Genomic DNA, 23,522 nt, shown 5'->3' with positions numbered 1-23,522 from the left:
CTTTTTCAGGAGGATCAATCCAGCAGATTGGCCATGTTTTTCCTGCTAGGTGGAACTAATTGACAGATGAAACATCTTTCTTCTCTGTTTATTACTCTTACTGCTTAACATTGAAAAGACATATAACAAACATTTGTTGAATTAACCTTAAAGGAATATAATAAAAAGAGAAGGTCAAGAAAGCGGAAGCATGATCAGCAGATATTTCTAGATGGATATCAAACAAGATACAGATGAATTGTAATTAGACCTGAGGACATTACAAGGGACTGTGGAGAAAACATTTCAAATGAATGGCTGGGACAGAGAAGATAGGGAAGAGTTTAAGAATGAGTGTGTGATCAAATGTAATAATTAAGATGAATGTGATCTTTGGAGCAACGTGACAAAGGATAAAGCATCCTCCTCTCTAGCACCATTGCCTCACTGTGTGATTCTCATTGTCCTGTGTATCCTTCCTCCCATGCTGATATTCACAGGGCTGTGAAGTACTTTCCTTCCTGACATTCCCATTAAGAAGTCACCAAATACAACATTCACTTGATTTGAGGGAAAGCTGAGTGTTTACAGTAATGGCTGTTTTGTAATAGGGAAATGTTGAACTGGTGTAAGCAATGGAAAAAAGATACCCTTGGCATTGTGTTCCTACTTGCTAAAAACTGGAGAATTTTACTGTGGAACACTTTCTTTTTTTAATTGATCCATTTCAATTACTTCTTGCCATTTCCCCCAAAAGTGTCAAATTTAATACAGGTTCAGGGAGTAAGGAATTTTTTTTTAGGAATATTTGTTCTGAGGTTGTTTTCTTGCTTCACAAGTGGGGTTGTATTGGGTGGTTCCACTTCAGATACATTTCAGATTGACATTTTTATTAAGTTTCTAATGTTATATCAGTTATGTTCTTGTAACTCATAGTTCTTATTTGGAAGAGATCTCTGCGAGAGGGAAGAATGGAAGACAATCTAACAGTCATCAATGACAATATATAAATTACCTTTTGTAGTTTTCAACAGGGCTTCCCATATAAATGAACATATAAATATTACTTATCTCAAAAAGATAATTAAGATAAACATTTTATCCAATATATTTTAACCCATCTACTTTAATTCAATTTCATTGGCATGTTTATAGGATTTATCTGTGGTAGTTCAGAGGTTTTTCTTTTTTCTTTTTTTTTTTCTTCAAGATTTATTTTTTTACTTATTTGAAAGGCAGAGTTACAGATAGAGGAGAGACAAAGAGAGATCCGTCTGCTGATTTACTCCCCAAATGTCTGTAAAAGCCATGGCTTGGCCAGGCTGAAGCCAGAAGCCCAGAGGTTCTTCCTGTCTCCCACATGGGTACAGGGGCCCAAGCACTTGGGCCATCTTCCACTGCTTTCCCAAATACATTAGGAGGGAACTGGATTGGAAGTGGAACAGCCAGGTCTCGAACCAGTGCACATGTGGGATGCCAGCATCACAGATTACGGCTTAACCTGCTACACCATAATGCAGGCCCTGAGAAAGAACTCTTGATTATCCATTTTGTACCACAGGAAATAGAGGTTGTACTTCTGGAATATAGTGGCTTTATACAGGCAAAAAAGAAGAAAAGAAAAGAGAGAGGAGAGGGGAGAGAGGAAAGAAAGGGGAGGGGAGGAGATGGGAGGGGAAAAGAGAAGATAGGAGAGGAGAGGAGAGGAGAGGAGAGGAGAGGAGAGGAAAGAAGAGAAAAAGAAAATTTAAATGTCTCTCAAAAAAAGGAGGAGAGAAAAATCTTGGAAGAGAATTGGAAAGAGAACTGCAATAAAAGTATTAAATATGAAAATTACATTGTCACAGAGGCTTCTAATTAATGTCCCTTCTAAGGTGCCTCACTTAAGGGCAGCCATTTGTTTCAGCCATTAAGATGCTGCTTGGGACCTCCATGTCACATATCAAAGTGCTTGTGTTCAACTCCTGACTCAGCTTCCACTTCTGTCTTCCTGCTAATTTCCAGTGCACCCTGGGAGGCAGCAGGTGATGGCTCAAGTACTTGGGTCCCTGCCACCCAGTTCCTGGCTTTGGCCTGGCCTCAGCCAACATATTAATGGATATTCTAACCAGCAGATGGAATGTCTATTTCTCTCTCTCCCTTTCAAATAAAAATGTAGAAATAAAAATTCAAAAGATATAAAGTACCTAAGTTAACCATATTGAAGTTTTCGCTTAACAAATAAGCTCTCATGGACTACTTATGATTTATTGAATGGCAAGAAATGAGGCATTTTTACAGAGACAATAGCTCTGCCTTTTGGGTTTGCCATTTAAAAGAGTAGAAAACTGGGGCCAGGTTTGCGGCACAGCGGGTTAAGCTGCTGCTTTCAATACCTGCATCTCCTATGAGTGCCAGTTCAAGTCCTGGCTGTTCCACTTATCCAGCTCCCTTCTAATGCCCCGGGAAAGCAGCACAAGATGGCCCAAATGCTTGGGCCACTACTACCCATGTGGTAGACTTTGGTGAAGCTCCTGGCTGCTGGCTTCAGCCTAACCCCGCCCTAGCTGTTGTGGTCATTTGGGGAGTGAACCAGCAGATGAAAGATATCTCTCCGTCTCTCTCTCTCTCTCTCTGTCTCTGTCTCTGTCTCTCTCTTTCTCTGCCCTTTTCCCTCTCCCTTCTTCTCTCCATAACTCTGCCTTTCAGTTCAATAAATAAATCTTTTTTAAAAAGTAATAAATAATACAAATTCAGAGTAAAAGATAATAAAGTTGTTAGAAAATTGGAGTCTTTCTTGTCTGTTCATCTTCTCTTTTTTCTTTTTTGAAATTTTCTCTACTATTTAATGAAAACAGTGATTAGAAAATAAAGTCCATGTGGTAATGATTTTTGAAATATTTATAATTAGAGTTATTTAATGATAAAATGAAAGGAAGAGAAAGATTTTTTTTTCTTTTTTTTTTAAGATTTTATTTATTTATTTGAAAGATAGAGTTACAGACAGTGAGAGGACTCCCCAAGTGGCTGCAATAGCCAGAGCTGGGCTGATCTAAACCCAGGAACCAGGAGCTTCTTCTGGGTCTCCTATGCAGGTGCAGGGGCCCAAGGACTTGGGCCATCTTCTGCTTTCCCAGGCCATAGCAGGGAGCAGCTGGGACTAGAACCAGTGCCCATATGGGATGCCAGTGCCACAGGCAGAGGATTAACCTACTGCACCACAGCACTGGCCCTGAGAAAGATATTTTAAAATAAAACTCTTGCTCACTGTGTTGGGTTTTGTAATAAATACATGATGGGAGTGTTTGGTTAGCACTGAATCTATTCCGTTTCTACATTTCTGTATAATTATTGGAACACAACACAAATCCATTGTACAACATGTAAATGTGGTCGTTGCCAGGTGTGGGTTAAAAACATCCATATTACAGCTTCCCCATTTAAGGTAACACATCCCCATCACTTTCTTTCCCTTCCTTCATTCTGCTGCTTTTTTTTCACAGCCCATTTGACAGGTCCTTGGGTTTTTTGCTCCCTAACCCAGTGAAGGCAAAACACTCTTTCTGTTTTGTTCACTAGTATATTCCCAGTACCTGGAAAAGTGCCAGGTCCATCGTAGATGTTCACAAAGTGATTGAATGAATGATTTTTGAAATGTAATAGCTTTACTGAAATATAATTTGCTTAGCATAAATTCACCCATTTAAATATACACGATTCAGTGGTTTACAGCACATTCTCAGTGTAATACAGCCATCACCACAAGCAATTTCAGAACATTTTCATCTTCCCCAAAATAAACCTGGTATCCACCAACATTCATGCCCCATTTCCCTCCAGCTCCTTCTAGCCCTAGGCAACTGCTGCTGTGCTTTCTGTCTCTGTATTTGCCTATTCTGGTCATTCCATGTAAATGGAATCATGCAATAGGTAGTTTTTGTGACTGGCTTCTTTCACTTAGCATATTATTTTCAAGGTCAACCATGTTGTCAGTACTTTATTTCTTTTTATTACTGAATAATATCTCATTTATCTATGAGTGAATGATTATTTTACACATTTGTTTATTTGAAAGGCAAAGTTAGAGAGAGAAAGAGAAATCAATCGATCTTCCATCCACTGACTCACTCCCCAAATGGCTGCAACGACCAGAGCTGTGCTAAACCAAAACCAGGGGACAGGAATTTCAGCTACATCTCCCATGAAGCTGCAGGAGCCCAGAGACTTGGGCCATCTTCCACTGCTTTCCCAGGTGCATTAACAGGGAGCTGGGTCAGAAGTGGAACAACCAGAGCTTGAACCAATGCCCATATGGGATTCAGGAGTCGCAGGCAGCAGCTTAACATGTTATGCCACACTGCCAGCCCCTGAAAGATTTTTTAATAGTGAATGTGATAGTCCCAAGTTGCTAGCCCTGATCTACAGAGCATATTTCTGACCAGTGTACCCCGACCCTCCAATCTGTCATCTAATGAAGCCTCAGAAATACAATTTAATTTTGTATTCATGTAGAATAAACATAACTAGATGTCATAAATCCTGGAAGATGGGATTCATTTTAATTATTTGAGACTTTTTAAAGTTAATGCTGTCAAGTCTTAGGCTCTGGAATATATTTTAGGCTTCAGAAGGAGCAACTCAGATTACCTGCCTTTAAGAGACGAACATGTATCTCTTATTCACAGATGAGAAAAGAAAAGGAAGGAAGTCAGTTATTGAGTGCCTTCCATGCGTTAGGGTCTTCCAGTTGGAAAAGTGTGTGTTAGAGATGAAAACAAAAACTCAGAGAGGTGAATTGTTTTACCTAAAGCAATGGAATTAACATTTGAGAATCAGGATTCTAATCCAGGTCAGTGTGATTCTAGGGTTCTTATTCATGTTTCTGCCTTATGGAAGAAAACTGAAGAAGGTCATTTTCTGAAGAGATAATTGTAGGAGAGTTTTCCTGAATTAGTAAGTTGTGTACTAAATTTTTCCTTTTAAAAAAAATTTATTTACTTCAAAGTCAGAGTTACACAGAGAAAGAAGGAAAAGCAGAGAAAGAGACAGAGGTCTTCCAGCCGCTGGTTCACTCCCTATTTGGCCGCAACGGCCAGAGCTGCACTGATCTGAAGCCAGGAGCCAGGAGCTTCTTCCTGATCTCCCACATGGGTGCAGGGGCCCAAGGACTTGGGCCATCTCCTACTGCTTTCCCAGGCCACAGCAGAGAGCTTGATTGGAAGTGGAGCAGCTGGGACTCGAACCGGCAGCCATATAGGATGCCGGCACTGCAGGCAGTGGCTTTTACCTGCTATGCCACAGCACCTGCCCCTTCCTTTTTTTTTTTTTTTTTAAGATTTTATTTATTTATTTATTTGAGAAATAGAAGGAGAGGCAGAGAGAGAGGTCTTCCACCTACTGGTTCACTCCCCAAATGGCCACAACCGACAGAGCTGCGCCGATCAGGAGCCAGGAGCTTTTTCTGGGTCTCCTATATGGGACGCCAGTACCACAGGTGGAAGCTTAGCCTACTATGTTACAGGATTGGCCCCAACTAAATTTTTTCTTTTAAAAAAGTCCTCAGTAATAAAGAGGCATTTAATGCTGAAAATTTTCTTTTACACCAAAATAGATGAAGAGTTTTATGGTCAAAAACAGAGAATTGTGAAAGCCATTGAAAATTTTTAAGCATAAGAGTAGATGTGATCAATATGTGTTATTTCAAAAGATAAGGCTGATTGCAGAGTAAGTGATGAATTGGATGTAGCAAGAAACTGGAAACCAGAAGACTGGCTAGTAATGCATTTTAAAAATCCAGACCAGAGATCATAAAAGATCTGGACTCTTAGCATTAATTATAACAGCTACCATTTATTGGCTACCGCACATGTAATAGGTATACCAGGTGCTTTGGTAACATTAACAAACTGTATCCTCAAATAAATTTTATAAGGTAGATATTATTTTTAACATCCCAGTTTTACAGGTGAGGCTTAGACACCTCCCCAGGTTCACATAGCTAGCCAGTAGGGAAGGCATGATTTGAATCAAGCTGTCTCCCAAACCTACAGACTTCACCACTACTTTACACTGCTTTCTGGCAAACAGGCAGAAGAATCTATTAAAGTCAGCTAATTTGAAGAGTGGGCATAAGAGTAGAGGGTTTTAAATCTACTCTTGTTTGAAACTTAATACACTACTATTTAGGAAAAACAGATTATGGTTCTAAAATTTTAAGTGTTACTCTGTCTCCAGCATGCCATTGCTACTGCTCAGTACACTGTAGGCAGTTAGTAAACATTGATTGATTCTTGGTCTTTTTTCCCCTTTATAAACTTGGACTTTTCTGTAACTATTTCCGATGCTGCTGCCCTGGTTTTCTCTTAATTGCATGTTGGCAACAGTATATTCAATATTTTTTAGTCCTGCTTCTCAGTTACCTCTCAAAATCCTCTCCTAGTCTCCATTGTAAGTTGTCCTGATAGAATTCTACACACTGCGTCCACCATGGCTGCCACTAGCAACAAGTATCTATGGAGCATTTGAAATGTGCTTGTGTAACTGAGGAGCTGAAATTTTTATTTTATTTAACTTAAGTGTAAACTTAACTGATTATTATTATTATTGGAAGACTTTAAGCATTTGGGTATTTGGATCTAGTTTTTCAACTGTGAAGCTTATGAAATCTACACACAAATCAAGTATCTCCAGTGAAAGTTTACCATCTGAATCTGCTATGCACTGAATGTAAAATGCACCCCAAATTTCAGGAGCATAGAATAAAAAGAAAGTACTCATTAGTAATTATTTTCTATTAATTACATATTGCATAATTGATACATTTAGTTAATAAAATATGATAAATTAGTTTCACCTATTTCTTCTTAATATTTTAATGAAACTACTGGACAATCTAAAATTACATTATGTGTCTCATTATCTTTCTCTTGGACTGTGCTGCTCTTAAAACATGTTTTTAAAATGCCTTAGCACTTTGCCTACTCCTTATTATTGCAAACTACAGTATTTTAGATAGGTTTATTTTCCAGTTATAAGCTTCTTGTGGATGAACATGTTGAAGGCCTTTTTCATAGTTGAATTCTTAGCCTCCAGTTCATAGCATATAGTTGATGGACAACATATTCTTATTGAATGGAAGCCTCTCTTTTTCTGGCCTTCTCCACATGGCTTTCAAACTGGATGCCATTATCCTCCCCGTTTCTTTCTAGCTGCCAGAGGTGTCTGAGAGCCACTGAACTTACACACTGTGAGACACAAAGTTAACGTGGGCTTGAAGAATAAATGCTTTTCCATTTTCTCTGAGTTTGAGGCATGCAGATGGTCTTTATGATTTGTGTGTGTCTCTTGGCTTTTCACTTCTGTGCCAGCTGAGCTCTAGAAACAGCTAACAGTAAACAAAAATTAGTTACGTGGATTTTGTATTTTTTATTAGGATGCGTTCCAAAGCAGTTACTCATGAATTTGGAATTATCACTATCATTTCCATCTGTTGGCACACATAGTCGAGAATTGATTAGCAGGGATGGTGGGCTTTGTAGTGCAGCTGGTTAAGCAGCCACTTGGGACACCTGCATCCTGTAAGGAGGTGCCTGGGATCAAGTCCTGCTTCCACTTCCAATCCAGCTTCCTGCTAAGGCATCTGGGAGGCAGCAGATGACAGGTAAAGTACTTGGGTTCCTGCAACCCCTGTGGGAGACTCAGGTGGAATTCCTGGCTCCTGACTTCTGCCTGGCCAGCCTTGGCTGTTATGGGCATTAAGGGAGCAGATCAGTAGATGGAAGTGCTCATGCTCTCTCTCTCAATCTACATTTCAAATAAGTAAAAGTAAACATTTTTTAAAAAAATAATGTAACTGATTTGCTTTACCTAGATAAGTGATTTTTGTTTTAAAAAATCATTACCCTTTGGTCAAATTAGTCACTTTATTGGAAGAAGATTCTTTGTACTTTGAAAAGGAGTTGTTTTCTTATTCTATCTACAGTTGATATTCAGGAGGAAGAATACAAAACCATGAATCCCTTCATGAAATGAACTTTTAAAAATTATTCACTCATTTCTTAAAAGTGTTCATTCACATATATGTCTGTGTATGCACACTTATGTTGGGGGGTTGGAAGGATAAAGGTAGAAAGAGAAACTAACTTGTTTAGAAATGATTGTCAGTTCTCTTATTTTCTGTCTCCTTATTGCTTTGGATAAACATACTGGAATACTGCCAAAAATTCAGGTGGCTGAATACTAATTTTGTTGAAATTAGATGAACAGCTATCCCCTGCCAATTTTCTGTCTAAATTATGCAGAATTTGACTCTTGTAAGACATAAATGGTCAAAAATGGAGTCCCAATTTTCTAGTTAGTCAGTAAGACCTTCAACAAACTAATTACTCTTTTTTTTTAGCTTTTACTTATTTAGAAAAAGAAAAACATAATGTAGTAAAAGTTACTACTTATTTTTCTCACGTAACCTAAATGTAGATTTTTCAGTGTTAAAAGACCTAACATTTACAACTTTTTCTGATAGAAAGCAGGCATAAGCCTCAGAAAACAATTAGTGCATCTTTCAAACCATACTAGTTATTGAATAATTACTCAAATAATGGTCAGTAATGGAATACAAAGGGTTATCTCTTAGCTAATCCTCAAGTAATGGAATTGGTGTATCTCTGATTTTTCTCCTAGCCTTCCAGGGTTTAGAAGAATGAGACAAAAGTGATTATGGGAACTGGAGGGAGCCACTGGAGGCCACAGCGAAAAGGAGACCTTATCTTAAGTAATTAATCGAGAAGCTCATATTGTGGGACAATTATTCAGTGTTAATTCTAAAATAGCTTTAGAGCCCCAGGTCTTGAGATATTTATTCTAGAATTTTGTCAAGGTCATTTAGTACACTGGAACAGCCTTACATTACAATAAAGGTTTGGTTAAAAGTGTGTGTATGATATGTGTGTGTGTGTGTGTGTGTATTACTGCATACCTAAGAGTATGTGCTGTACGAAAATGCAGCATCAAACAACATATATGTAGCTATAATTTTTTACTTTGTTTTCATTTTTAAGGTTGTAACCTGTGCAAAATAGCATAAGACTTTGTCCCAAAGATAAATAACCTCTCCTGATGCACATTCGTAAGTGCACCAGCCTCTGACATCTATAGCATTGGAGAACTATACTCATCTTAAATTTACATGGTTAAGCGGTTTGCTTCACCTTGTAAAAGTTGGAGGGTAATGTTGATCATGCTTACTCAGTGAGTTTTTATCTGTATGTCATTTCATTTAATAAGTGGTTTCCTGTTGAGCATGGGTTTAAATCTGACCAGTCATCTTGAGCCTCATGTTATTGCACCTTTTTTTCCATTAGTAGAATAAACAACTGTTATTTTCCAGTTATTTTGTTTATCTTATCTAGACCTTCCGTCTGCTTTCTCTACTTGCTTTCCTTGATCTTTCTCCCACCAAACCTTCCTTGCTGACACTACTCAGTGGCTCTCCATTTCCCTTAGATACTCTCAGGATACCTCTGAGACCAGGGCTCCCCTCACGCCTGCGGGTCCCTCTACCCAGCCACATATCCCACTCCAGCAGTGCCACCTTCTCCTCCGCTCACCCACCAACAGGTTTCTTCCCATAGCACAGCCTTTGCCTTTGACTTTTCTTCTCCCTGAAATGCTTGTTCAAAGCATCTTCACATAGCTCTGTCTCATGAATCTGTTCTCAGCTGAAATGTCACCTGCTCTGTGACTGCTCTGAGGTGGACCTTTCTCCCTACACACACACACACACACACACACACACACGGTCCTCCTAGCAGCTAATCACTGTATGTTATCCTTTGTGTGTACTTGTCTGTCTGCTGTATTGGTCAAATCCATGAGAAAAGAAACCTTATCTTTTGTTCACTTACCTCTGAATTACCTACCATACAAAGATCTTAACAGATGGTTGTTGAGTGAATGAATGAGACTGCTTTCACTTTGTGGCATGTACCCTTACTGCTCCTCTGCTCTAGCCTCCACTACTGGACTGAAGCTGTGCTCTCGGGTTGCCAATAACCTCAAAGAGGCAGAGTGTGGTTTGAGAACAAGAGAGTGAGGATGGGCCGGCAAGATCACAAATGATGTTATAGACCGCTATAATAATGAGTGTTTTTTGTTTGTTTGTTTGTTTTTGGACAGGCAGAGTGGATAGTGAGAGAGAGAGACAGAGAGAAAGGTCTTCCTTATGCCATTGGTTCACCCTCCAATGGCTGCTGCGGCCGGCGCACCACGCTCATCCGAAGGCAGGAGCCAGGTGCTTCTGCTGGTCTCCCATGGGGTGCAGGGCCCAAGCACTTGGGCCATCCTCCACTGCACTCCCTGGCCACAGCAGAGAGCTGGCCTGGAAGAGGGCCAACCGGGACAGAATCCGGCACCCCGACCGGGACTAGAACTTGGTGTGCCGGCACCGCAAGGTGGAGGATTAGCCTATTGAGCCACAGCGCTGGCCCATGTGTTTTTTTCTAAATATGAAGGGAAAACATTGGAGGCTTTTGAGTAAGAAAATTAATCTTTATTTGGGGTTGGAGAAAGTATATTCTGCATCTGTCACATGGACAATGCTCATATTTAGAGTTTTCTTAGCCAGAACTACAAGCAAAGTCACACAAGTACAGTACAATAAGTCACATTCACAGTTCTAGCCTTCATTGCAACGTCCTGAGGCCAGTACTGTGTTACAGCAGGTTAAGTCACCATCTGCATTGTCAGCCTCCTATTTGGGCACCAGTTCTAGTCCTGGCTGCTCCACTTCAGATCCAACATCGCTGCTGATATGCCTGGGAAAGCAGTGGAAGATTGCCCACATCCTTGGCCCCCACACCCACATGGGTGACTCAGATGAAGCTCCTGGCTCCTGGCTTCCATCTGGCCCAGCCCTGGCTTTTGGAACTACCTGGGGGAGTGAACCAGGTGATAGAAGATCTATCTCTCTATATAAATCTCTCCCCCTCTCTCTGTACTTCTGACTTTCAAATAAATAAATAAATCTTAAAAAAAAGACAAGTTTATTTTTAAAAAGAAACCAATGGCATGACATACCTTATCAAAGAAAAATTAAGATCAAGGTAGTCTTAGTGTTTAAATGCAATGTTTTCATTATGATTTAAAGAACTTTTTCATCTGTATTTGCTAGATCTGGTAACTTTCTGATCTTCACAGATTGATTCACTGTGGGGCTTCCCTCCCCCACTCCTCATCCATCCCAGGAAAGAATTAATTGTCATTTCATGCCATTTCTCTAATAAGTTTTTTTTTTTTTGAGATTTTTTATTTATTTATTTGAGAGGTAGAGTAACAGACAGTGAGAAGGAGAAACAGAGAGAAGGGTCTTCCATCCATTGGTTCACTCCCCAAACGGCCGCAATGGCTGGAGCTGCACTGATCCAAAGGCAGGAGCCAGGTGCTTCTTCCCAGTCTCCCATGTGGGTTCAGGGGCCCAAGGACTTGGGCCATCTTCTGCTGCTGTCCCAGGCCACAGCAAAGAGCTGGATTGGAAGAGGAGCAGCCAGGACTAGAACTGGTGCCTGTATGGGCTGCTGGTACCACAGGCGGAAGATTAATCTGCACCACAGCACAAGCCCCATCTAATAAGTTTTATATCAATGTAGGGCCGGCGCCACGGCTCACTAGGCTAATACTCCGCCTTGTAGCGCAGGCACACTGGGTTCTAGTCCCAGTCGGGGCACCGAATTCTGTCCCGGTTGCCCCTCTTCCAGTCCAGCTCTCTGCTGTGGCCAGGGAGTGCAGTGGAGGATGGCCCAAGTGCTTGGGCCCTGCACCCCATGGGAGACCAGGAGAAGTACCTGGCTCTGCCTTCGGATGAGCGTGGTGCGCTGGCCGCAGGCCGTGGCCGCAGCGGCCATTGGAGGGTGAACCAATGGCAAAAGGAAGACCTTTCTCTCTGTCTCTCTCTCTTACTGTCCACTCTGCCTGTCAAAAAATAAAAAAATAAATAAATGAATATATCAATGTAAACTGCTTACTTGTGACTTTCATACAGATAGTTTCTTAAGGAGTTATTTTGTTTGCTTTGAGTCACTGAATTTTGAGACACTAGCAGCAGATTTTAAAGGCTGTCTCATAAGCGTGGAGATTTTTGGAGATGGTGAGATGAGACAAGGATGGATACATAAAAATCAAAAACTTAAATACAGATTTTTCCCCTATCAAATTTAACATTTGGTACTCACCTCATGTTTCTCTTACCATTTATAACTAGAGTCATCTAAAATTTGTTTTTCTTTCTAATCTTGCTTCTTCACAGTCTTTGCATCATTATGTTGAGCTTTCTTTTTTAAATGATTTTGTTAAAATTGCCAAGATTATATATGTATAGTTGCAGAGGAAATGGACATATGAGCTTCCACAGCAGAACTCACAGTGGGTGGTGCATGGATAGAAAAATTAAAGCCATAGATGATCTGAGCGGCCGCCACTCCTAATATCCCTTTTATTCCAACAATTTTCAGAGAGATTTCACATTTTTTTATTGTATATGTTGTCTGCATGTATTTGTGTGTGTGTGTACAGGTAAAGAATCTCACGCACACCAGCACAGAGAAAGGGGAAAGGACTGGTTTTGTAAACCATAGTCTTCTAGTCCATTGCTGCTTCCAATACAGTGACATGCTGTCCTAATAAATAAAGTGTAGCTGGAATAGAGTGTGCTTGTTAACACCTTCCCTAGATCCAGAAGTCATGTGACAAATCAGCACAGTCAACAGGATTGCATATAAGATCTACTAGCCAATATTTGGGATATATGTTACATAGGCCCAAGAAAGGAAAGAGGATAAAGAACGTGGGGCAACAGTCAGTCACCATTTGCCCTAGTCATTCTTTTAGAATCTTAGTTTGTAATCCACCATTTTTTGACCCTTGGATTCTAGCATGTCCATTTTAATGTTGCTTTAATAACTAAATTCTCTATATTATATGGAAGGAACATTGACAATAAGAATTTAGTAGTAACTTAGAGCAGCTATCACATTTCATTGATCTGAAGACATCTTCAACTACCGTTCTTTTATGTACCATCAAGAAAAAAGAAACCACTGCCAATTAGACTATGAAACAATTCTTTCTTAGACAGAAATGTTTTTTCTTAACTTCAAAGAACAAATTATTCTTCAGATTTCTTAAATGGTTTGTTGACTGCAACATCAAAGCATTGCAGAGTCCAGTTGTTCTACCAAGAATAACTGCCACCCAAGGGCAGGCAGTGACTGCTACATCAGTAGTGTTGTCACCTGCTTAATAGAGATAAGAAGATACTATTAGCCGGCGCCTTGCGGCGTGGGCACACCGGGTTCTAATCCCGGCCAGGGCGCCGGATTCTGTCCCGGTTGCCCCTCTTCCAGGCCAGCTCTCTGCTGTGGCCCGGGAGTGCAGTGGAGAATGGCCCAAGTGCTTGGGCCCTGCACCCCATGGGAGACCAGGAGAAGCACCTGGCTCCTGCCTTCGGATCAGCGCGGTACACCAGCCGCGGCGGCCATTGGAGGGTGAACCAACAGCAAAAGGAAGACCTTTCTCTCTGTCTCTCTCTCACTGTCCACTCTGCCTATCAAAAAAAAAAAAAAGAAGAAGAAGAAGATACTATTGATTGCAGAACATATGCTAATTTCAGAGATATGCATTTTGCACATTTTTTCACAATTTGGAGTCCAATATAGTAAAATAGTTTTTTTTTATTTTTCTAATGATGAACACTGCTGCAAAATTACAGATGCTCCCCACCTTATGTTGGGGTTATGTCCTAATAAACATCATAATTTGAAAATATTTTGAATCAAAAATGCATTAAGTACACCTTACCTACTGAACACAGTTCACTGTAAAGTGCTGGTCCTTTATTCTAGTGATCATGTGGTGGACGGAGAGATGATCAGAGTAGAAATAGTTTCTACTGAATATATAAATATATTTTTTTGGAAGAGAGTGAGATAGAATGGCCAGAGAACAAGTCCTTGAAAAGACAATACAGGGACTGGAGCTGTGGCTCAGTAGGTTATTCCTCTGCCTGCAGCACCAGCATCCCACATGGGTACCTCTTTGAGTCCTCGCTGCTCCTCTTCCAATCCAGCTCTATGCTATGGCCTGGGAAAGCAGTGGAAGATGGCCCAAGCACTTGGGCCCCTGCACCTACCTGCTAGACCCAGAAGACACTCCTAGCTCCTGGCTCCTGGCTCCTGGCTCCTGGCTTCAGATGGGCACAGCGCCAGCCATAGCAGCCATTTGGGGAGTGAACCAACGAAAGGAAGACCTTTCTCTCTGTCCCTCTCACTGTCTGAGCTCTACCTCTCAAAGTGTACACAATGGCAAAAAATGGTGTCAACCAACATTCATGTTCCCAGCTGTTAGGCAGGATGATGCTCAGCCTTCTTGTTTAAACTCCTACTGTAAACAAATGTTGTTTCTATGGTCTGTGTAGTACTGTATTATAAGCCTTTTTTAACTTTTTGATCTTGATATTATATTTCAAATTGTCCCTAAGCATTGTGTTAATAGTGTTTCGTGTTCTTAAGCGCAGGAGACTATGATGTGTGTTACAGAAAAATACGTGTCTAATGTACATTTCCTTCAGGCATGAGTTATAATGCTGTTAGCTAGGAGTTCAGGGTTAATGAATCAACAATATATATTAAATAAGGTACCTTTAAACAGAAACATACGTAAAATGAGGATGTGTATTAAGCAGGTGAATGTGTTGTATCCTAAAGCTCACAGGAACCTAACCTTGTATTTCTTCTGGGAATGATGCTTCAGAATTAGAGCTCTAACTCAGTGTCCAAGGCATCTCTATAGAACTTAATTAGTGCAAATAAAGAGCACCAACCATACATGCATATGTGTATGTGAATATATAGTTAAAATGTTGCTATGTAATGTAGCAAACCTCCCCAAAATGGAGTGGTCTATAATAGCAGCTATTTGTTATCTCACAATTCTGTGAATTGGTGTTTTGAGTTGATTCAGTTGTGGAGTACTTCTTTTGGACATGGCTGGGCTCCCTCATATGTCTGATGCTTTGGCCAGGATTCTGGACCACTCAGCAGCCAACAGGCTACCCTGGACTCATTCACATGGCAGTAGCTGCAAGTTTCCCAGGTTACAAGAAAGCAAGCTGCAGTATGCAAGTACTTTTCAAGCCTCTGGTTATGTCACATTTGCCAGCTGTGACTCACTGGCCAGAGCAAGTCACATGGCCACTCATTCAAATAGACTCCATCTCTTGCTAAGAAAACCTGTACCAGCCCACTAGAAAGGACATACTACAAGGAAAGGATAGAATTGCTGTTCTTTTTGATAGTTTATATATTATGTAAATATTAAGCACATCACTATATTAAGCACATCACTGGATTCTTTACGTACTTTGACTGTTACTCAAAAGCTGAGGAGGAAATACTTTCCTTTAACCCAAATTGGCCAACCTCTTAGATAATAATTGGCAATGGGCGTGTCATGTATATGATAAATGTCTATATGATTGCAAGGTTTTTATTCTTCCTGTACTGTTTTGCCTTCTGATGGATGAATACCTAATTTTCCTGAGGTGAGGGGAAAAGAATAATAAAGTTAGTTTTATCAATAACAAAAAAGAAATAATTACCATTGTCCATCTTAGAAATTATGTCCTGTGCATATCCTTACTTTTGTAGTGAGTTTAAGAAAATCATAATAGTAGTGACTTACGAATGTGTGGTGCGTGATTATAAATTTGATTTGTACCACAGGCTTATTTCCTAGATATGGGATCCATGTTGTAACAGAATTTATTCTGAAAGACTTACAGGGAGGTGATTAAAATATTAGAGATATTGACATTGTCTGAAGAGATCTACTTGTATTTATTTCTTGTTAAAAAAAATCCACAATATTACCATAGCTAGGCACTATTATGCTATTGTAATCATAGATGAACCAGGAAGAGTGATTAACGATAGCAATTTATTGTATCTGAGGAGAAGAGAAAATAGGAGATGTTGTCGTTATCATCAATCATATCATAAATAACCAAAAAGAAGCACTCAGAGTGCTTGTGTGGTGTCAGCAGCCAGCCCTTTCGGGCGCGTTAGCTCAGGATGTAGCCATAGAAACCCCAAAGTCATATTGTTATCTTACTCTCACTGCAGTTATGTGATACAACACTATTAACATATAGATTAGGCCATTTATAATACTAGGTGTCATTTCAGGTTGGCTTGCTTATATAGCATTTTAGTTTTTTATTGTGCAAAATGTGAGTGAAATAGTGCTTTTTACAGGTCAGTGTATATATAAGTATTTATAACATATCACCTGCACTCTGTTAATTTATTGTGTTATTGATTGGTTGTACTGCATGAATTGTCATTACCTAATTGTCTTGTCTTTGCTAGTAATTTCATTTTTTTTAAGTAAATAGGTTGATTTAAAAATATGTACCCACTTATTATACATGCTGATTTGTGTTTAAGGGTCTGATTTCTGTTACATCATAGACAGGACAATTTTTAAAAAATATTTTATGAGGAGGTACAAATAGAGTTACATTTTTTTAAGCCTCATTTAGAATAAAAAGATAAAATGTAGTGTCTGTCCACCTGTTATTTCCGAAGTGGCCCAGGTCCCTTCACCTCTAGGCCTGACCCTGACCTTCTGGCAATGCCCTATGTTCCAAACCCATTTAACCCTCAGTATCCCCATCAAATTATTCCCCTTCTCTTCCATTTTATTGGTCTTCTCACCTCAAAAAGTAAGATAGAGTTGTTCATTTGTTAATTTCACTGTCTTAAAGTTAGTTTCACAGGGACATTTTAAAGACACTGCCGTTATCCATAGACATAAGTCAGCTGGTTAGAATTTCACATGCTGTTGCACCTTTGTCAGTGAGATATTTAGGGACAAAAGTAGCTCTGTATGTGTTGTTTAGATCATCCCACATACATGATCAACAACATGTAAATAAGGCCCTAATAACAAAGATCTTCAACTCTTAAAATAGGTTAGAGGCTAATAATTGATATTTTACAGATGAGAAAACTTAGGTCTTTACATGAGCTATGCTAAGTTGACTTTTGGCTCTGGAAACAGATTTCAGTCCAGCTGTCTTTCTAGAAAACATTTCCACTTCTGTCCTTACATCCCCTGACATAGCTTTTTATGTACATTTTGCAGATCCCTGCCCTACTACTGAGTTGACAGCCACAAAATATGGTTGATTGTTGAGGACAGGAAACCATGTCTTACTTGACTTTATATTCCTGGGATCTAAGAGTGCTTGCCAGAGTGGCAGTCAGTAGGTGAATAGAATGCAATAATAAATAGCATGGTGTCACTTTAAACAACTGGTTAAAATAAATACATAACCCTAATATACATACAAATAGAAAGGTCTTTTTCGGGGGGAGGGACACATTTGAAATAATCCTTTCATACTTGTTAATCAAGGAGAAGCTATTAGTAGAACAATGAGATGCATAGGCTAGTAGAAAAATAGTAAAGTTTGTGTTATTATAGAAATTAATTTGGGTAAATAGATATATATGCGTATACACACATTTATATATGCTTTATTTACTTATCTTACTTATTTGAGAAGCAGAGTGACAAGGAGAGAGGGAAGGAGAGGTACATTTTCCATCCGCTGGTTCACTCCCCTAATGCATGCAATAGCCCAGTCTAGGCCAAGCCAAAACCTGAAGCCAGGAACTTCATCTAGGTCTCCTACATGGGTGGCAAGAACTTAACATACATGATCTGCTGCCTCCCAGGCACATTAGCAGGAAGCTAACTCGGAAGCAGGCGCAATCCCAGGCACTCCAACATGCGATGCGGACATCATAAGCAGCAGTGAATTTACTGTGCCACAACACCCACCCAAGCTTCTATATTTTTAAAAACTCTTAAGAAATATAGCTTTGGGGCCAGTGCTGTGGCATAGCAACTAAGCTGCTGCCTGGGATGCCGGCAGTCCCATATGGGAGCGGGCTTGAACCCAGCTGATCCACTGTGATCCAGCTTCCTGCTAATGTGCCAAAGAAAGCAGCAGAATATGGCCCAGTTGCTTGGACCCTGCACCCATGTGGGAGAGCTGAATAAAGCTCCTGGCTCTTGGCTCCTGGCTTCAGTCTGGCCCAGCCCTGGCCGTCGCGGCCATTTGGTGAGTGAACTAATGGATGGAAGATCTTTCTGTACTCCCCCGCCCCAACTCTGCCTTTCAAATAAATAAATAAATCTTTAAAAAAAAGAAATATAGCTTTAAATATATTTATGTTTTGGTAAAATATATGCAGATAGCATTTTATTGTACTTTCATTAAAAGTTTGAAAATGGAACTATTTTCTGCTTAGTTTGAGAACATGCCACTGAAGTTTAGTTTCATGCATCTGTGTAGTTAATGAGATAAAAAGCTTTCCTGCCATGTGCAAACAATTTCCTTTTTTTCCTAATGTCTATGAGCTTTTTAGATTATAGTGTTTCTTTAAAGGCAATTGCTATTCTAGTTAAAAAGATATTTTGTTGTAAGGCAATATTTATAGTAGCTTAGAATTAACCTCCCTAAAGTCCTTGTGGTATGTTCAGACCTTATTGCGTAGTTTGGTTCTTGTTTTGAGAAGTTTAGTAAAGAAGCATGTTTTTCTCATTATTCTTTAAGGGAATGTAGGCAGTGCAGATTATTTGTGTCATTAATGAAGGAAACTTGGAATGAAATTTGTAGTGTCCTGCCCCATCACTGTTTGTGAAGTTTTAAAATGTTGGATACTAATATGGATACATTTGTTTCTCTTATGAGATTAAAAGAGAATTTGACAATTGTTCTGCAGTCACACACATACATTTAGGGTTTAGAGTGTGATATCTACAAGTTATCCTCAAATAGTTCCCCAAATTTATAAATAATTCCATAACTATATATAATAATTTATATAAGCAAGTGTTACTAATTGTTGAATCTAGACAAAGGGTATTCATGAGTTCATTGTATTTTTATAACATTTCTAGAAGTTTGAAATTACCTCCAATTAAAAAGTTAAATAATTTTACTGTCAAATAAAATGAGAAGTTACCTTAGGAAGCCTCTCAATCTCTGTTTTGTATGATAAGATGTCCTGAAACTAACTAAACATCTGTTTTAAATTGTGTTTCTAACTGTGGTGATGAGTTTATGCTGCACCATTCATACTGTTTCACATCGTTTCACTTTTGACTGGTGAAAAAGCATGCTATGCATACAAACGTTTGACAGAATGAAAATTTACATCTTACTGTAGCAATCTTTTTTTGTGATGGAACTGTAACATTCACATTTACTAAGTAAACATGAAAAATAGGGTTGTTCATAGTGGACATGAACCTTCTCCAGTCAGTTAACATTTTTTGAAAATTGGGATTCCCACACAGGTGTCAAAGTGATTCTTTCTGTCTTTGTTGTTTCATGGTGTCATTTTTTTTCTACTAGAATTATAGGCATTATAATGTATGCTATTCTGTGATGAATGATAGTACTAGTAATCATAACAAGTATAGTTTTTAATACATTTTCACACAGAGGAAAAACATCAGAAATCCTATAACCATTGACAAGCAGAAGACACCAGTTTTATAGTTCCTTACTTCACTTATAGCAACATTAGCATTAATACTTATTCAGGCTTAGCTTTCTTCAGGAAAAAAAATCTGTTATCTTTAAAAAGTTTCCCCAACAGCTCTCCACTGCTTTCATTGCAGGATAGGGTTATTAGGATGGATATATGAGGTGATATCCATTTAACCTATAGGTGCTAACTCTGGACTTGTGCTTTGATTATATGGTTTTACAGAGATTATAAAGAGAAGTTGATTTTCTGTTTGCTTTTCAATCTTCTCTGAAAGGAGTGTAAGGTTGGCTTTACAGTGTGTTGTGTGTGTGTAACTATTATTGACTGATATACAAGTTTGGATAACTATCTCTAATTAGTGATTAATTTTTGCTGTGCTTTCAAGGTAAATGATGTACTGATGTTCAGATCTTCTGCATCAAAAACTAAAGCACTAAAATGTTGACAAACTTGCTTAAAATCTCACAGCTAATAATTTGTTTTCCCTGAACTAAGTTTTTCTCCAATATTTGTTTTTCACATATGTGTAAAACAGTCTTTCAATTTCAAAATGATGAAACAGGAGGAAATGAATTCCTAGTACTCCGGAAGTGAAAAATCTTTAAAGCTTTTTTTATATCTTGACATCATCTTTTGAACTTTGGAACATAGTTTTATTATGTCTTTATTTGTGTTAAAGTAGAAAGGACTTGTGACTCAAACCTTTTGTTATATTTGTCATGCCTTTTTATAATTCCATTATGTCTTATAAGGTTAAATTCCCATTGATCAAATTATGCAGTTTTATTCTAAGACTATTTCACAGCTGGCCAGCGCGGCGGCTCACTAGGCTGATCCTCCGCCTTGTGGCGCCGGCACACCGGGTTCTAGTCCCGGTCGGGGCGCCGGATTCTGTCCCGGTTGGCCCTCTTCCAGGCCAGCTCTCTGCTGTGGCCAGGGAGTGCAGTGGTGGATGGCTCAGATGCTTGGGCCCTGCACCCCATGGGAGACCAGGAGAAGTACCTGGCTCCTGCCATCGGATCAGCGTGGTGCACTGGCTGCAGCGCGCCAGCCGCGGCGGCCTTTGGAGGGTGAACCAACGGCAAAAGGAAGACCTTTCTCTCTGTCTCTCTCTCTCACTGTCCACTCTGCCTGTCAAAAAATAAATAAATAAAAAAGATGCCATTATTACCAGGAGAAGCACCTGACTCCTGGCTTCGGATCAAGCACGGTGCGCTGGCCACAGCGGCCATTGGGGGGTGAAGCAACAGCAAAGGAAGACCTTTCTCTCTGTCTCTCTCTCTCACTGTCCACTCTGCCTGTCAAAAAAAAAAAAAAAAAAAAAAAAAAAAAAAAAAAAAAGACTCTTTCACAGGTGAGTGTAGGAAAATGTTAAAACTCCTGTAGGATATTTTATGGATCATTACTAAATGGTGCTCAGTGTATACATGCGTGTAAAGAATATTTTGCTGCTATTCAACCGTTATCAAACTGAAATTCACCTTTGCAGGGGTAAATGGTAAACCATTTGGTATTTATCCTATTTAAACTCTTAGAATGAAAAGTATTTATGTAATAAAAAGCTAGAAACTCATTATGTATAACCACCAAGTTTGTGTTTGAGCAGGCATAAAACAGACCAAGTGTATTTACTTGTTTTAAGTTTGTAGTATTTTTAAAATAAAATATCTTCACTCAAGTGGACAATTTCCGTACCAGTGGAATAGCCTAACAAGTGTGGGACAGTTCTACAACTGTGAAAATGAATGAGCTATAGCTGTTTGCATCCACCGAGGTAAATCTCTGAAACATAATCAGGTGAAAAATACCAAAGAACATTATAGTGTGATATCATTTATATCCAAAAATAAACTACATACAAGCAAGGTAAAACTGTGAAGAAAACAGGGGAATGGTAGATTAAGAGTGTTGATTTTTTTTTTCTAATAGTATTTACCTGCAGTGGAGAAGGAAGGAAGCAATTGGGAAAAGAGCCACAGAAGTTGGATGATATTGACAAGGCTGTGTTTCTGAAGTTAGGTTATAGTTACAGGTTTTCATTGCTTACTGTGTCTTACATCTTTTTTTTTTTTTTTTTTTTTTTTTTGACAGGCAGAGTGGACAGTGAGAGAGAGACAGAGAGAGAAAGGTCTTCCTTTTGCCGTTGGTTCACCCTCCAATGGCCGCCGCGGCCGGCGCGCTGCGGCCGGCGCACCGCGCTGATCCGATGGCAGGAGCCAGGAGCCAGGTGCTTTTCCTGGTCTCCCATGGGGTGCAGGGCCCAAGCACCTGGGCCATCCTCCACTGCACTCCCTGGCCACAGCAGAGAGCTGGCCTGGAAGAGGGGCAACCGGGACAGAATCCGGCGCCCCGACCGGGACTAGAACCCGGTGTGCCGGCGCCGCTAGGCGGAGGATCAGCCTAGTGAGCCGCAGCACCGGCCTGTGTCTTACATCTTACATGTCCTTTACTCCTGGTAGATGGCAGATAGTTTCTAGTTTAAAAATCTGTTTTAAATATCTCTATATGTTTTTCTGTTCCTATTAAAAGTTTAAGGCTGGGACCAGTATTGTGGTGTAGCAGGTAGAGCCACCTCCTGCCATGCCAGCATCCCATGTGGGCAGCCACCGATTCAGGTCCTGGCTGCTCTACTTCTGATCCAGCTCCCTGCTGGTATGCCTCGGAGGGCAGCGGAAGATGACCCAAGTGTTGGGCCCCTGCGCCCCCATGGAAGACCTGGAGGAAGTTCCTGGCTGCTGGTTTTGGCCTGGCCCAGCCTTGGCCGTTGCAGCCATTTGGGGAGTGAACCAGTGGATGGAAGGTCTTTCTCTCTCCCTCTCTCACACACTCTCTCTCTGGACATCACTGAGTAAAATATTTATCAAAAACTGTATCTAGAGATTAAGCTAGTAATCATCATCCTTCTCTATTTCCTGTTTTTTTTTTTAAGTTATTTATTTATTTATTTGAAATGCAGAGTTACGAAGAGGCAGAAGCAGAGAGAGAGAGAGAGAGAGGTCTTCTATCTGCTGGTTCATTCTTCAAATGGCTGCAACAGCTGGAGCTGGGCCAATTAGGAGCCAGGCACTTCTTCCGGTTCTCCCACACGAGTACAGGGACCCAGGGACCTGGACCATCTTCCACTACTTTCCTAGGCCATAGCAAAGAGCTGGGTCAGAAGTGGAGCAGCCAAGACTCAAACAGGCGCCCACATTACCTGCTGCGCCACAGCTCTGACTCCACTATTTCCTATTTCTGTTATTGACTGCATTTATTACTCAGCAGGGCTCAGCACCTGGAAATTGTGTTTGAGCTCTTCCTCAACTCTTACACCTATTCATTTATCATACTCTATTCTATCTTTACTATATCATTGGCCTTCATTGCTTCCTATTTATTACCGTTATTCTAGTCCTGACCCTTATTGCCTCTTACCTACATCATTTCAAAAACCCCTAACTCCCCCCACTTAGAATCCCTAGCCATCCTGTGTGTTCCTGCCAGTATAATTTTCCTAATACACATGCTTGGTGTTTTCCTCTGTTTTGTAAAAACTGTCACTAGGTCCAAACTACCAAAAGAAAAAAGATCTTTGTTCATTCTTGCAGAATTCCAAAGTTCTAGAGTCTGAATCCAATGTTACTAAACGTTTTACTCCTCCCCTTTCCTACCCATTTTATACCCTGCTTTCCAGACAAATTAAATGATCCTTGGTGCTTATATACTTCCTGTGTTTCACCTCCTTCTCTTTGTCATCTGACCCTTCATCTTGGATTTCCAGCTCCCAGCCTCCAACAGCCCCAAATGCTCCATAACACCCTGGATTCCACATAATTATCAAAGTGTTCAGCACGTGCATGGCATTGCAGTAATCTGCTTCTCCTTTGAATTGCTGTGGCGCTTTATTTATGGCACTAATCACTTGCTATGTGCTGTACACATATATTATTTCCCCTGCTGATCTGTGAG

General features: G+C 40.0%; 1 protein-coding gene across 3 annotated transcripts in view; it reads left to right on the top strand.

Annotated features, from left to right (window-relative positions):
* The window catches only part of TAF3 (TATA-box binding protein associated factor 3), a 211,643-nt gene that overhangs the window by 131,087 nt on the left and 57,034 nt on the right, over positions 1-23,522 (top strand). The window lies entirely within an intron of this gene.

Source organism: Oryctolagus cuniculus, chromosome 13 (assembly GCF_964237555.1).
Source record: "Oryctolagus cuniculus chromosome 13, mOryCun1.1, whole genome shotgun sequence".
NCBI classification, from domain to species: Eukaryota; Metazoa; Chordata; class Mammalia; order Lagomorpha; family Leporidae; genus Oryctolagus; species Oryctolagus cuniculus.
This window is presented reverse-complemented; position numbering and strand designations above follow the sequence as displayed.